The following is a 13,395-nucleotide window of genomic DNA, read 5'->3' on the forward strand; positions in this document are numbered from 1 at the left end:
AGATTTTTCCAACTGAAAGAAAGAGCATCCACTTTCCAAGCTGTGTGATGTAACCTCTTTGTGCAAAACTTTGGCAGCTGGTGGTTTAGTGGAGAAGCGAACAGATCTATGTCTGGAGTTCCCCAGGACACTGTCAACCTTTGAAATACATGAAGATCCAGTTTCCACTCGTGGGGATCCATGATTTGTCTGCTTAACACATCTGCTAAGGAGTTCTGTGCTCCTGGCAGAAACCTTGCCTGAAGAGTTAGTTGCAAGCTGAGCGCAGTCTCCCATAAAATCATTGCTTGCCTGCACAATGGGTAAGAATGTGTTCCCCCTTGTTTGTTGATGTACCACATGACAGTTGTGTTGTCTGTTAGAATCAACACCTGCCCTGGAAGAAGTAACTCCTTGAAAGCCATTAATGCAAACTGGACTGCTAACATCTCCTTCATGTTGATATGTAGATGCTGTAGTCTGGCAGGCCACTTGTCTTGTATCCACTTTCCATTTAGATGAGCTCCCCAAGCAATGTCCGAGGCATCTGTCGTTAAAATCTGACTCGCCTCTGGCCGGGTCACAGAGAGTCCCTTGTTTAGGTGACATTCCTGAGCCCACCACAAAAATTCTTTCTGAAGGCAAGGTATTATTTGAATGACAGTGTCCAAATCCTGGCAGTGCTGTGTCCATACATTTTGAGATACCATTGTAGCTTCCTCATATGCAGTTTGGCATTGGGAAGCACCAGAATACAAGATGCCATGAACCCTAATGCTTGAAGGACTGTCCTTGCAGTCAGCACGGACTGATGAGATAGTTGATGGAAGTAAAGTGATAGACTCTTTTGTTTGTCCGGGGTTAAAAAGGCCATCTGGGCTGCTGTATTCAGTCTCACACCCAGAAAGCACATGTCTTGAGAGGGTACTGGACTGGACTTTATTTCGTTCACAGAATACCCTAGGCATCTTAGCACTGCTATAACATATTCCAGATGCTGTAGAAGGTCTTCCTTGTCTTGAGCCAGAATCAGGCAGTCGTCCAAGTAAGGATAGATTTGAATTCCTTGTAGCCTGAAGTAAGCTATCACTGGAGCCAGAACCTTTGTGAATACTCTGGGCGCAGTAGATCAGCCAAAGGGCAATGCAGAGAACTGATAATGAGAATTTCCAGCTCGAAACCGCAGATACTTCCTGCAACTTAGCCTTATAGGCACATGAAGGTAAGCTTCCTTGAGATCTAAAGTTACCATCCAGTGATCTTTGCCCAGCAGAGGTAAAAGCTGTTGTAACGTCAACATCTTGAACTTGGGAATGTCCAGATAAGAGTTGAGGAGAGATAAATCCAAAATTGGTCTCCACGTGTTCCCCTTCTTTGGTACTAGGAACAGGCGAGAATAAAATCCTAGGCCCCTTTCTGATACAGGGACTGGCTGAATGGCCCCATCTGGAGTAACTGAGAAATTTGCTTGTGAGCCTCTTTTCTTTGTGGAGGAGGAACGTCTGGCATGCCTTTGAAAGGGGGCAATGTATGGAAATAAAACCTGTAACCGTGGTGAATGATATCCAACACCCATCTGTCTTGAGTAATTAAATCCCAATTGTCTTTGAAAAGAGACAGTCTTCCTCCCAAAGGAGCTGCCAGGCGAGAATCTACCGGCAGCTGATAAGGCAGGTCATTGGGTCTGTTTGAAAGGACTGACCCCTGCCCTCACCAGAAGTCTGAGCAGGTGAACTCCTGTTCTAGGCCTAAAAGAACCTTGAGCTCTGCCCCTACCACGTCTAGACCTACCCCTAGACTGGGAATCATAAGCAGGATATGTCCACCCCTTAGCAGGCCAATTTCTACTAAACTTGGTGGCTGCACCTGCAAAAATCTTTAACAGTTTGCATAGACTTAGCTTTGTCCTCCATTTTCTTTAAAACTGCTTCCACAGGCGAACCAAACAACACATCAGACTGTAAAGGAGCATCCAAAATCCTTGTCTTAACATGCTCAGCTAAATTCTGATCCCTCAACCAGGCATGCCTGCGAAGAACAGAACTAGTGGCAGCCACCCTCGAGGAGGCCTGTACAGCATCAAAACCACATTGCAAAGAATGCTTACCCACTTGTTCAGACACATGAACTAAATCCAACAACTCTTTACACTCAATACCTTCCGCCAAAGCATCCACCTTAGATTTCAATTGTGAAAGGAGATAATTTTGATATTTTAACATGTGAAACTGACAATTCAACGCTCTCATGGCTAGAGTGGAAGAAGTATACACTTTCTTTCCCCACCTATCCAAAGCCCTTGCCTCTTTATCAGTGGGAACAGGATTTTTAACCACAGAGGCCTTAACACCTTTAGGCCCCTGAGAAACAGTTTCTGGGTCCGCCCTAGGACTCTTAAACAAATACTTATGAGCTTGGGCACCCTATAGTATCTATCAGGTTTAACAGGAGCAGGAGGCAAAGAGTCAGGGTTCAGGAAGCCTCTGCAAAACATCTTCCACCACATTCAACACAGGAGGTATAGCTAAGGGCCTATGTTGGGGTAAAATAAGAATTCCCTAAGCCTTTTCCTGGAATCAGAATAATCTTGGCCTTCCCATTTAAAGTGTTCTCTCATGGAATGCAGAGTCTCTGAAAATGAGAAATCCTCAGGAGGAGAAGCTGTAGGTGTGGAATCATCCACATCAGAATCAGAATAAGGTGGAAATTCCTGCAAGTCTTCCAGAAGACTCTGAAGCCTCTGAATACTGTTCCAAACACTCAAACTCAGGTTCCACCCTAGGCCTCTTATCAGGAGGGGGCATAGAGCCTCTAATCATAGTAATTAAATCTTCTGCCATTTTAAGCATATGTTTCTTAGGCACAGAACCTGAAGTGCTAGGAGAAGCCCCACTGAAGCTGAACTTGGCCTACCTCTCAAAGAAGTTTTGGAAACAGAAGGAGAAGCTCTAACTACCTTGGGAAGAGAGGAAGAACAGTTACCTGAGAAGCCCCTCAGCCTGGCCTACTTCCTGAGAAGGCACATCCTGTAACAGTAAAGTCTCTGCCTGAGACTCCAAAGAAACTCCTGGCAAAACCTCCGGCTCCACTGAGCCTTCTAAAGAACCGGCGTCTGGGACTGCCGGTTCGTCCACCCTAGGCTTCGCTGTTTTGTCCTTGCGCTTTTTGGACGTTGCGGGCGGAGTATCCGGCGGCATTTTATAATTACAACGCTTCCCAAACACTAACCTGGCACAGTCTAACCGTCTCTTAATAGTGCGTTTGTTAAACCTAGCACAAGAGCGGCATCCAACAACGTCGTGCTCAGGCCCTAAACAAGGTATACACAAGGTATGGTAATCCCTATGAGGTATCTGTTTCCCACAAGAAATACAGTTATTCACTTTTTCTGACATCCGGTTAAATACTGAGGCAAGAAAAACAAAATGTTCCCCAACGGGTACTTAGCCAACTCTGATTCGGTCTGAAACTCCGACTTCGGAAATATTTCAGAACGCCAACCTGCACTCGCAAAACTGCTTCTGCATCGGACCATGCGGCAAAAAAGACTGAGGATATGACGTCGGTCATGCGCATTAGTACCCTGACGTACTGACGTCAGTCTAATGCGCCCTGACCGACGTCAGCCATATACTCTGGTATTCGGGCCGACTGGACAGCGGACTACCCAATAGTAAGGACTGCAGCAATGTGGAACGAAGAACATCATGCTCATGAAATGCTTAGCTTGGTATAGTAGTCTGTAGCATATTCCAACCCATTTACAGGGTTAGAAATCTGCTTTGCTGCAAGCACCACTAATCTTCAATACTAATATAGATACAGATAGAAGGGTACCTGGAAACAAGAATGAAAAAAGAAATGTCTACATACAATCAAGTAGCTTTAGCTGAAAGGATGTTATGTAAGTATTTTATTTTTTGTAGAGCTAAAAGCAAGGCCCAACTTTTAGCTGACTTTCTGCCTCCTCCTAGCTCAGCCACTGTGGCTAAATGTCTGATATTTTTTTATTTTTTTAATCATAAACCCTACTGGAATATACTGTCAATGCCTGCGGGCAAAGTAAAACTACAGACCTCTTGGACACCCCCAAACACACATACACACACACTTAAAAAGGTAATGAATGGATGGTCATAGCAAAACAAAAAATATAGTTACCTGCTGTAACAATCTCCAAACACAAAAACAAAACTGGATCCCCACTTTGATGAGTCTTTTCCACATCCACCAAACAAACGGCAAAATAAGTACTAGATCTAAAGAACTAAATTTTGTTTGCAACACAAACAGTACACATTGGACAGACAGCTATATATCTCTCAGAATTCCCATTTTCTGAATCGGCTGTCCATGTATGTGAAAATGCCCCTACTCTGTCATTATCATATTTAATTCTCCTGATTTGCCTGAAAACTACATATTTTATGAGGATCACACCAAAAACATAAGACAAAAGTTTGGACATTCTGCAAAATTCTGGGCAGCTGAGATGTATGAAGAGGGTGACAGTGTGTGTGCACGTGTGTCAGCGCGCGTGTGTGCCCATACGGATATTTTGGCTGAAAGGTCATGGTCATGGTCGAGGTACATTTTTTGAGCAGTGTGAAAATAGGGTGTTCCACATTTTGACTGATTGACACACATTGCTATGGTCTGTGTTCCACATTGGCTTCTTAGCAGGTTGAGACCTATGTATGGTCCCCACATATTATCACATTAATAACAATGTCCTAAACACGCAATCAGTCATGAGGAATTTGGGCACCCAGGTTAACAGTAACCTGACTTTTGACCACCGTGTTGCTTCCTTTGTACAAAAGCTTTCTATATGGTGACCTTGTAAGTAAGGGTATCTCATCCAGGTACAAGGAGATCATAACATCCCTGTATTCTTCCCTTATAAGGCCAGTTATTGAGTACAATGCCCCCTTCACCATGTACCTTGCAAAACACATGCAGCAGCTGCAGAGTTCACAGAGGTTCTTCACAAGAAGAATCCAGGGCCTCAAATAGCTACCCTACACAGATGGGCTAAAAGCCTTGTCCCTCTACTCAGTTTCATACAGACTCCTTAGGTGACCTCAGTATGGCATACAAAGCAATCTCAGACCACGCCTTGATGGGATTGCTGCATATCCACAAGTCAAGCTCCACTCGAGTAACCCATACATGTAATCTCAACCTGGTCTGTGACATCAATAGAACTTGTTGGTGGGAGAGATTTGTGTCCCAGAGACTCCCCCAACTGTGAAATAGACTCCCTCTCCACATCAAGAAGAGTACCTCAAAATCCCTTTTCAAGCGCAATCTGGATAACTGGATGGGAAACAGAAAATATACCCCTGGGATTCCACCTGTGTCCCTGATGGACAGGGTCTTTGGGTGCTGACTTGTCAAAACATGGGCTAAACTCAAGGCTACGCTTATAAGGGCCTTAGGGCCAATAGCCTAGTAACTTCCTATGAACCAGGGGATGAAAGGTTAATAATAGCAGCCCAAGATGGTGGACTTGCATACATATTAGTTTACAAAGTCCATTGAATACGTGTGAGAAGCAGACAAATGTAGGTTCTGTAAAAAAAAAAAAAAAAAAGAACTAGAAGGAGTTGCATACCTTGCTGCTGGGTGTGATACACGCAGAGAGTCTATACACTGAAAGACACAATAGTGTAGCAAGACTGTTCCATTGAGGATTGTGTGAACACCACAATACAGAAGTAGGTGAGAAGCTTTGGGAACATGAACCACAAATTATTACAGAGAATGATGAAGTGTGCATCAGACTGGATTAGCCATTACCAGCAGTCCAAAAAAGTAGGTACATGAACACCAGTTATAGTAGTTCATTAAAAACAAAAAAGTAGCATTAATCATTGAAATTGCTGCACATTGCCTTTACAGTGTTTTACATACAGCAAGACACAAAGTCATAAAATCTCAAGATTTGCAGGCAGAAATGAGAGCGATGTTGAAAAAAAATACTGACACAGTTCCAATAGCAGTAGTAGGAGCAATGGATTGAATTAAAAAAAAAAAAAAAACTAAAGTAATTTTTAGATATGCTACCCATTAATGTAACTCCATATGAATTGCAGGAATCAGTTCTGGCCCTATTGTGGGTGCTACGAATAACACTTTTGGATAACAAAGATTAAAGCAATAGTAATTTCATTAACTTTAACTATACCCTGACTTAGGAATGGGGTCCATTCTCATAATGGTATTAGAAACCCAACAGTTTTGGAGAAATTAAACCATACATCTGACGCATCCACTTAATGGCATGTTTAAAAAACAATATGCAACCTGTCCAAGTTTAATCCAGAGTTATGCAATACTACCCTATTGTCTTTTAACTGGAATACCCAAAAATCCTACCCTTACAGGATGCTTTAAATGAATTCAATGCAACTTTTAAATAGCCTTACAACCTCTGGAAGGAAGACACTAAAAGCAAATAATGCAATTTGGCTATCCCAAAAGAGTAGAATGCTAATGCAGGATAAAGAAAAAGTGTGGAAAGAGTGGCAGAAATACAAACATCACAGTATCTCAAACTTCAGAATGCTCCACATCTGTAATAAAAAGAAAATAAATGAAGGCAAAAAACCTATACCGCACAACACTCTGAACTATAGTTAACCCAACCCTATAAAGATTCCAGTAATCTATTAAAGACATCTGACATCCTCGTCAAAAATTGAACCCTAATCCTTCTCCCAAAAACGTGTCACTCAGACCTGCAACAGAATTCATCTTATTTCATAGATAGTATAGTGTTCCTAACCAAGAATTCCCACATCTAATCCCAACCCTGCCCAACAACCATATTTCAATACATCCACTTTCACCCTCAAACCAGGTCCCTCATTCCATGTAAAACAACTCAAACTCAAAGTATATTCAGCTTCAGCTGATGACCTTCCAAGTTGGTACCTTAAAATAGCAGCCAATAGCATTGCCTATCTCATCTCAATCCTTATAAATATGTCAGTCTAGGAATCTCATGCCCCCCTTCTTTGGAAACAATCACACATTATATACACAAATTAGAAAATTCAACAGACGTCACTAACCTTAGACCTAAAGTGATCTTAGGTTCATGGGAGAATAGTAAGCCAATTGCGCCAAATTCAGAATCAAACTGTGTATTCCACACCTCCCATAGAACGAACACTCGCCTCTAACCCTTATAGATACTGTTAAAGAAAGAGCTAATGACAAACTGGTCTCCCCTTAATTCTATACTTGTTTAAAGCCTTCAAAACATTTTGTCACACCAAAATTCTACTTCAAATGTCTATATTAGGTCTATCACAAACCACCCTTCTATGGTTCAAAAGCTACTTTTCCAACAGGTATCAGTCAGTACAATGGCACTCTGCCCTCTATCCATACCTCTCAGTCATCACCAGTGTACCATGAGGCTCTATCCTTGGTCTCCACCTCAACACACCAGCACCCTCCACTAATCTACACAACAGGCTTCCCTAATGCAATACATTGATGACTTCACACTCATACGTGCATCAGATAACTTGGCACATCTCCAAAAAATTATTCAGGAAGCTGTAACAGACACTGAAACATGGCTTTGTAATTCACAACTCATACTTACCCCCCACCCCCAAAATACTACCATTTCCCTCAGGGCTGTCTCACGAAAAACAACATTCAAAATCCTCTCACTTAATAAAACACCATCAGAAGTCACTTCTAATAGCAAATAATAAGGCAGGATATGGGATGATTGTAATAGTGAATAACAATAATAATAATAATAATGAAAGTGGATGATGACCTCTAAGTTTGCAGATGAGTGCAATCTTGGAGAAGTCACGGACTCCTCAAATGATATGGCCATCCTGCAGGGAGGCTTGTCTCGAATATTGGTGTCAAAATCATGGTCTAACAGTAAATACCAAAACTGCATTACTGTATATTTTGGGAAGTCATCTATACCTGGGAACTACTACACTGACAATTCGCCCCCAAGACTTGACCCAGTTCAGGGTTTGGTAACTTATGTGGACAGTGACTTAAACATTTGACCAACATGTGTCTGCTGTTGTAAGAAAGTCCTTCTATATTGCACAGATTGTAAACAATGGGATTGTGTCTAGATCTATAGACGTCATTGATCCCCTTTACTCAGCCCTTCATTGGGCTCGTAACACATTTGGAACAGATGTGAAAAAATAAGTTCAGTGAAAAGTCAGGTGAACCACAAATCTCTTGGGCGGCTGATCTTTGGGGTTCCCCTGACTTTCACTGAACTTATTTTTGAGAAGAGTTGAGAAACAAAGGTTGGCATGAGAGGAAACATTTATTTTAATGATGTGCTTCCCCTGGAAGAAGCAAAAAGTACAGTTTTGTACCTACCATAAATGTAGATGTCCGAGAGGTATGCATCTGCAGTCCTAACATATGGGTTGTCCTGCCTCAGGCAGCCCTTCGGTCGGCCGGATTCCAAAGTTTGGGTCTGGCCTCGGCTGATGTCGCACTTCACCCAACGTCATAGCTGCTGTGAATTGGGTATAAAGGCATCAGCCAACGCCATTTTCCTCAGTGTTTCTTTCCCCAGGTGCCCTCTAGGAAGGCTAAATTTGGATAAATGCAAATGATTCCAAACAGTAGAGAGCAAACAAAAATAAACATGTATATACATATATACAAACAAATACACCATAATAGATTCCCCCAGCTAGCTACAAGATGGGCAAATACCCTAGGAGTACCACAGAGGGGAAGGAGGGTGGGTAATCCTGACTGCAGATGCATACCTCTCGGACATCTACATTTATGGTAGGTACAAAACTGTACTATGTCCTTCAAGGATGCATCTGCAGTCCTAACATATGGGTAGAATACCATAGCCAAACTGGGGGAGGAGGCACTAAGATGATTATGGTGTAGTTAAGATCCATTGCAAAACAGCAGTTGCAAAACCTGCTCGGGATCTGGAGTGTAAAGGTAGATTATAATGCTTGGCAAATATATGCACGGAGCTCCAAGTAGCAGCTTCTAAAATGTCTTTGGCAGCCACTCCTCGTAGGAAAGCTGTAGTAGTGGCTGTAGCCCTTGTGGAGTGAGGTCTGATGTTTTCTGGAGTTGCCTTTCCATGAAGAGAGTAACAAAATCTAATGCAATTTCCTATCCATTTTGAGATTGTCTGTTTTGAAATTGCTTTTCCTTCCATTCCTGTTGCATATGCTACCAGAAGCTGGTCAGTTTTTCTATTGTTCTTGGTTCTGCCCAGATAGTAGCGTAATTGCCTGTGCACATCCAAGGTATGTAGTAGTCTTTCCCCCCTGTTCTGTGGGTTGGGGAAGAATGTTGGTAGGTGGATTGCTTGGTTCAATGATACCCTGGAGACCACCTTTGGCATAAAAGTAGGGTTTGTTCTCAAGGACACTCTATCCTGATGGAAGATAAGGAAGTGCTGTACTGCCATTAATGCCTGTAATTCAGAAACCCTTCTTGCTGAAGTGATTGCAAGCAGGAAAGCAGTTTTCCAAGATAAGAACTGTAATTCTGCTGTTGCTGCTGGTTCGAAAGGGGAAGTGTTAACTTTTCCAGCACAAAGTTAAGGTCCCATGTAGGCAAAGGTGGCTTCCTTGGAGGCTTTACATTTTTAATTCCTCTCAGAAACTGCCTGAGTAAAGGATGAGAGAAGACTGGAGGATCCATGTTGTATTCTGCTGAAATTGCTGATGCATGAATCTTAATGGAGGAGTAAGACAGGCCATTGTGGAAAAGTTCTGCTAAGTATTCCAGGATGTTAGCTATGTTTGCTAATGATACATTTTCTCCTTTTGCTGCACTCCAAATGAGGTATCTTTTCCATTTGGCTGAATAAGTCTTCCTTGTGGAGGGTCTGCGAGCCTCCAGGATAATGTCTTTAACCCTCGGAGATAAATCTGGGTTATTTTGTTTTATGTAATATTCCAAGCAGCTAGCTGCAGTGTTTTCAAGTTTGGATGTAGGATCTTGTAGTTGTTCTGTGTTAGCAGTAAAGGAACTAGAGGTAGAGGCCATGCGTGTGTCCGAGACATGCTCCTAAGTAGCGGGTACCAATGCTGCCTCGGCCAGTCTGGAGCTATCAGGATGATCCTTGGGTGATCTTCTTTGATCTTCAGTAGCACTTTGTGCATCAAAGGAAGAGGTGGGAATGCATATGCTGTCAGGTTTTCGCAACAGAAGGTTAGGGAGTCCACCTTCCAAGCAAGTGGGTGGTATGTCCTTGTGCAGAATTTCCTCAATTGGTGGTTGTGTGGGGATGCGAACAGGTCTATTTCTGGTAGTCCCCATTTCTTTGTAATGGATTTGAAGATGTCTGGATGCAGCATCCATTCGTGGGCGTCCGTGGTAGTTCTGCTTAAGGTATCTGCTAGTATATTTTCTTTTCCTGGCACAAATATGGCCTGGAGCTGAATGTTGAGGTTCAGGGCCACATTCCACAGGTCCATTGCCATCCTGCATAGAGGATAGGAGTGTGTGCCTCCCTGTTTGTTGATATAACACATGACTGTGGTGTTGTCCGTCCTTATCAGCAAATGACCCTGTTGAAGAAACGGTCTGAATGTCTGAAGTGCCTGTTTCACTGCCAGCATCTCTTTTTGATTTATGTGTAGGTTCAGCTAGTCTTGTGTCCATAGGCCTTGTATACACTTGTCCACCATGTGTGCCCCCCAGCCTAGGTCTGAGGCGTCTGTGGTGATAGTCTGGCTTGGGCGAGGTTTGTGGAAAGGCAGTCCTCTGTTCAACTGACAGGCCTGAGCCCACCACAGGAATTCTTGTTTCAGGCATGGAATTATTGGAATCTGGGCTTCTAGACTGTACTTGTGTTGAGACCATATATTCCTTAGGTACCATTGCAACTTCCTCATATGCAGCCTGGCATGTGGAATCAGTATTATGCAGGATGCCATGTAACCCAGGGCTTGCAGGACTTTCCTTGCTGTAAGCTGGTTCTGTGTTGTTAATGCCATGAAATAGAGTGGTAGTTGCTTTTGCTTTTCTGCTGTGAGAAATGCCATCTGATTTGAAGTGTCCAGTTCTGCACCCAAGAATGTTATCCTTTGGGATGGTACCAGCCTTGACTTTATGTTGACTGTGTATCCCAGGGCTTGCAGTAGTTGTATAACCTTTTCCAAATCGTTAATTTGGTCTTGTTGTCCGCTTGTATTAGGCAGTCGTCCAGGTATGGATAAATCTGAATTCCCTGAAGCCTGCAATGAGCAATTACTGATGCCAGGCATTTCGTGAATACTCTGGGCGCAGTAGATAAGCCAAAGGGCAATGCTGAGAATTGATAATGCTCTGATCCTGCAAGAAATCTGAGGTATCTTCTGCAATCTGGTCGTATAGGGACGTGCAGGTATGCGTCCTTGAGATCTAGAGTCACCAGCCAAGACTCCTTGCCCAACATGGGAAGAAGTTGCTGTAGGGTCAGCATTTTGAATTTTGGAACAATGACATATGTATTCAGAGCGGACAGGTCGAGAATAGGCCTCCATTGGTTTTCTTTCCTTGGTACCAGGAAAAGTCTGGAGTAAAATCCTTGTCCTTGTTCCATAGGCGGTACCCTTTCTATAGCTCTCATCCTTAGTAAGTGGTTGATTTGTCCTAGAGCGTTTGTTTTTTGGTTGGGTGGTAGGTTTGGCATTCCTCTCTTTTTTGGTAGAGTGTGGAAGTGAAACCTGTAGCCTTTGTCTATTGTCTGTAAAATCCATTTGTCTCCTGTAATGTAATGCCAGTTTACGGAAAATAAGGCTAGCTTTCCGCCTAAGGGTGCTTCCAGTTGTTCCCTGGTAGGCGGTATCAGAGTCAAGTCATTGTGTCTGTCCTGTGGAAGTGGTAGTAGCTGGATCTGTGGCAGTACTTCTCTGGTTGTTAGGCTGCCACTGACGTCCCCTGTAGGCACCTCTGGATTGACCTCTGCCTCTTGGGCCTATTTCTGCCTCTCTGTGCTCTGGAGGTGTCTGGAAAGGACCAATTCTTCGAAGGCCAATTTCTACTAAACCTCGGAGGCTGGACTTGTAAGAAATCCTTGACTGTTTGGACAGATTTTGCTTTTTCTTCCACCTTCTTTAGCACTTGCTGTGCAGGGGAGCCAAACAAACTTTGTTTCTCCATGGGAGCATCTAGGAGCTTTGACTTTACATGGTCTGGTAAGGATTGCTCTTTAACCATGCATGCCTTCTGATCACTGTTCCAGTCATAGCTGATCTAAAGGAAGCCTCCAGTGCATCATAGCCGCATTTTAAGGAATGATTACTGACCTGCTGAGTGTTATGTACCAAATCCTGAAGGGACTTACGGTCTATAGGTTCAGGAGAGGACAGTTTTTTTATTTAGCTGGTCTAACAAAATTCCTGATACTGAATCATGTGGAATTGACAGTTTAAGGCCCTAGCCGAAAGAGTAGCAGAAGTATAAACTTTTTTACCCCATCTCGCTAATGCTCTAGATTATCTTTCAGAGGGGAGGGGTTTTTTGGCAGAGGCAGCTGCTACAGCTTTGGGGCCCTGTGAAATGGTTTCAGGATCTGCAATAGGAGCCTTATACAAGTGAAAGTGTGTGTCCGGGACCCTGTAATATCTGTCGGGCTTAGCAGGGGCCGGGGGAAGAGAGTCAGGGGCAGTACAGGCATCATTAAATGCATCATCCACAACTGTTAGTACTGGAGGAATGGCTAAAGGCCTATGCTGTGGTAAATGTAAAAAGGTCCTTAGCCTTTTCCTTGAATCTGAAAAATCCTGGCCCTGCCATTGAAATTGCTCTCTCATAGCATGTAAGGTTCCCCAAAAGAAAATTCCTCAGGAGGAGAGGCAGAAGGAATGGAGTCTTCTGCATCAGAATCCTCATAAGGAGAATAAGGGCCTTCTGGAGGATTTGAATTTTCTGAATCATCCGAGGAATAGTCTGTAGAAACTGGATCCGGGGGCTCTGCTCTAGGCCTCTTCTCTGGAGGGGGTTGAGAGGCCCTGTCTGGGTGAGGTTGGGATCCCTGATCAAAGAAATGAGATCCTCAGCCAGGCTGAGCATTTGGGAACTAGAGGTAGGCCTGTGTGAGGGGGTTTTAGCAGGCAAGGCCTTAGAAGATTTAGCTGCTTTAGCCCTAGAAAAAGCCTTAATAGACATAGATGCAGGGGGCCTAGCAGCTCCACGTGCAGGAGTAGATATGTCTAAAGGAATAGTATCTGATAAATCCTGGGTGCCTGCTACAGCAGGAGAAATTTCAGTAGCAGATTCAGCCATGCTGTGTGAGGCCTCGGCTGTCGGAGGCATGCTTTCAGCCAAAGGAAGAACCGAGGACTCGGTTTCAGCCGAAACCGAGACACTCGCGGTTGGCTTAAGAGTGGTTTCGGCCGAAACCGCGGACCGCGAGTGTCGGTCCTTTTCCTTACA

The sequence above is a fragment of the Protopterus annectens genome, chromosome 6.part1 (assembly GCF_019279795.1).
Source record: "Protopterus annectens isolate FY-2018-M chromosome 6.part1, PAN1.0, whole genome shotgun sequence".
Taxonomy (NCBI): Eukaryota; Metazoa; Chordata; order Ceratodontiformes; family Protopteridae; genus Protopterus; species Protopterus annectens.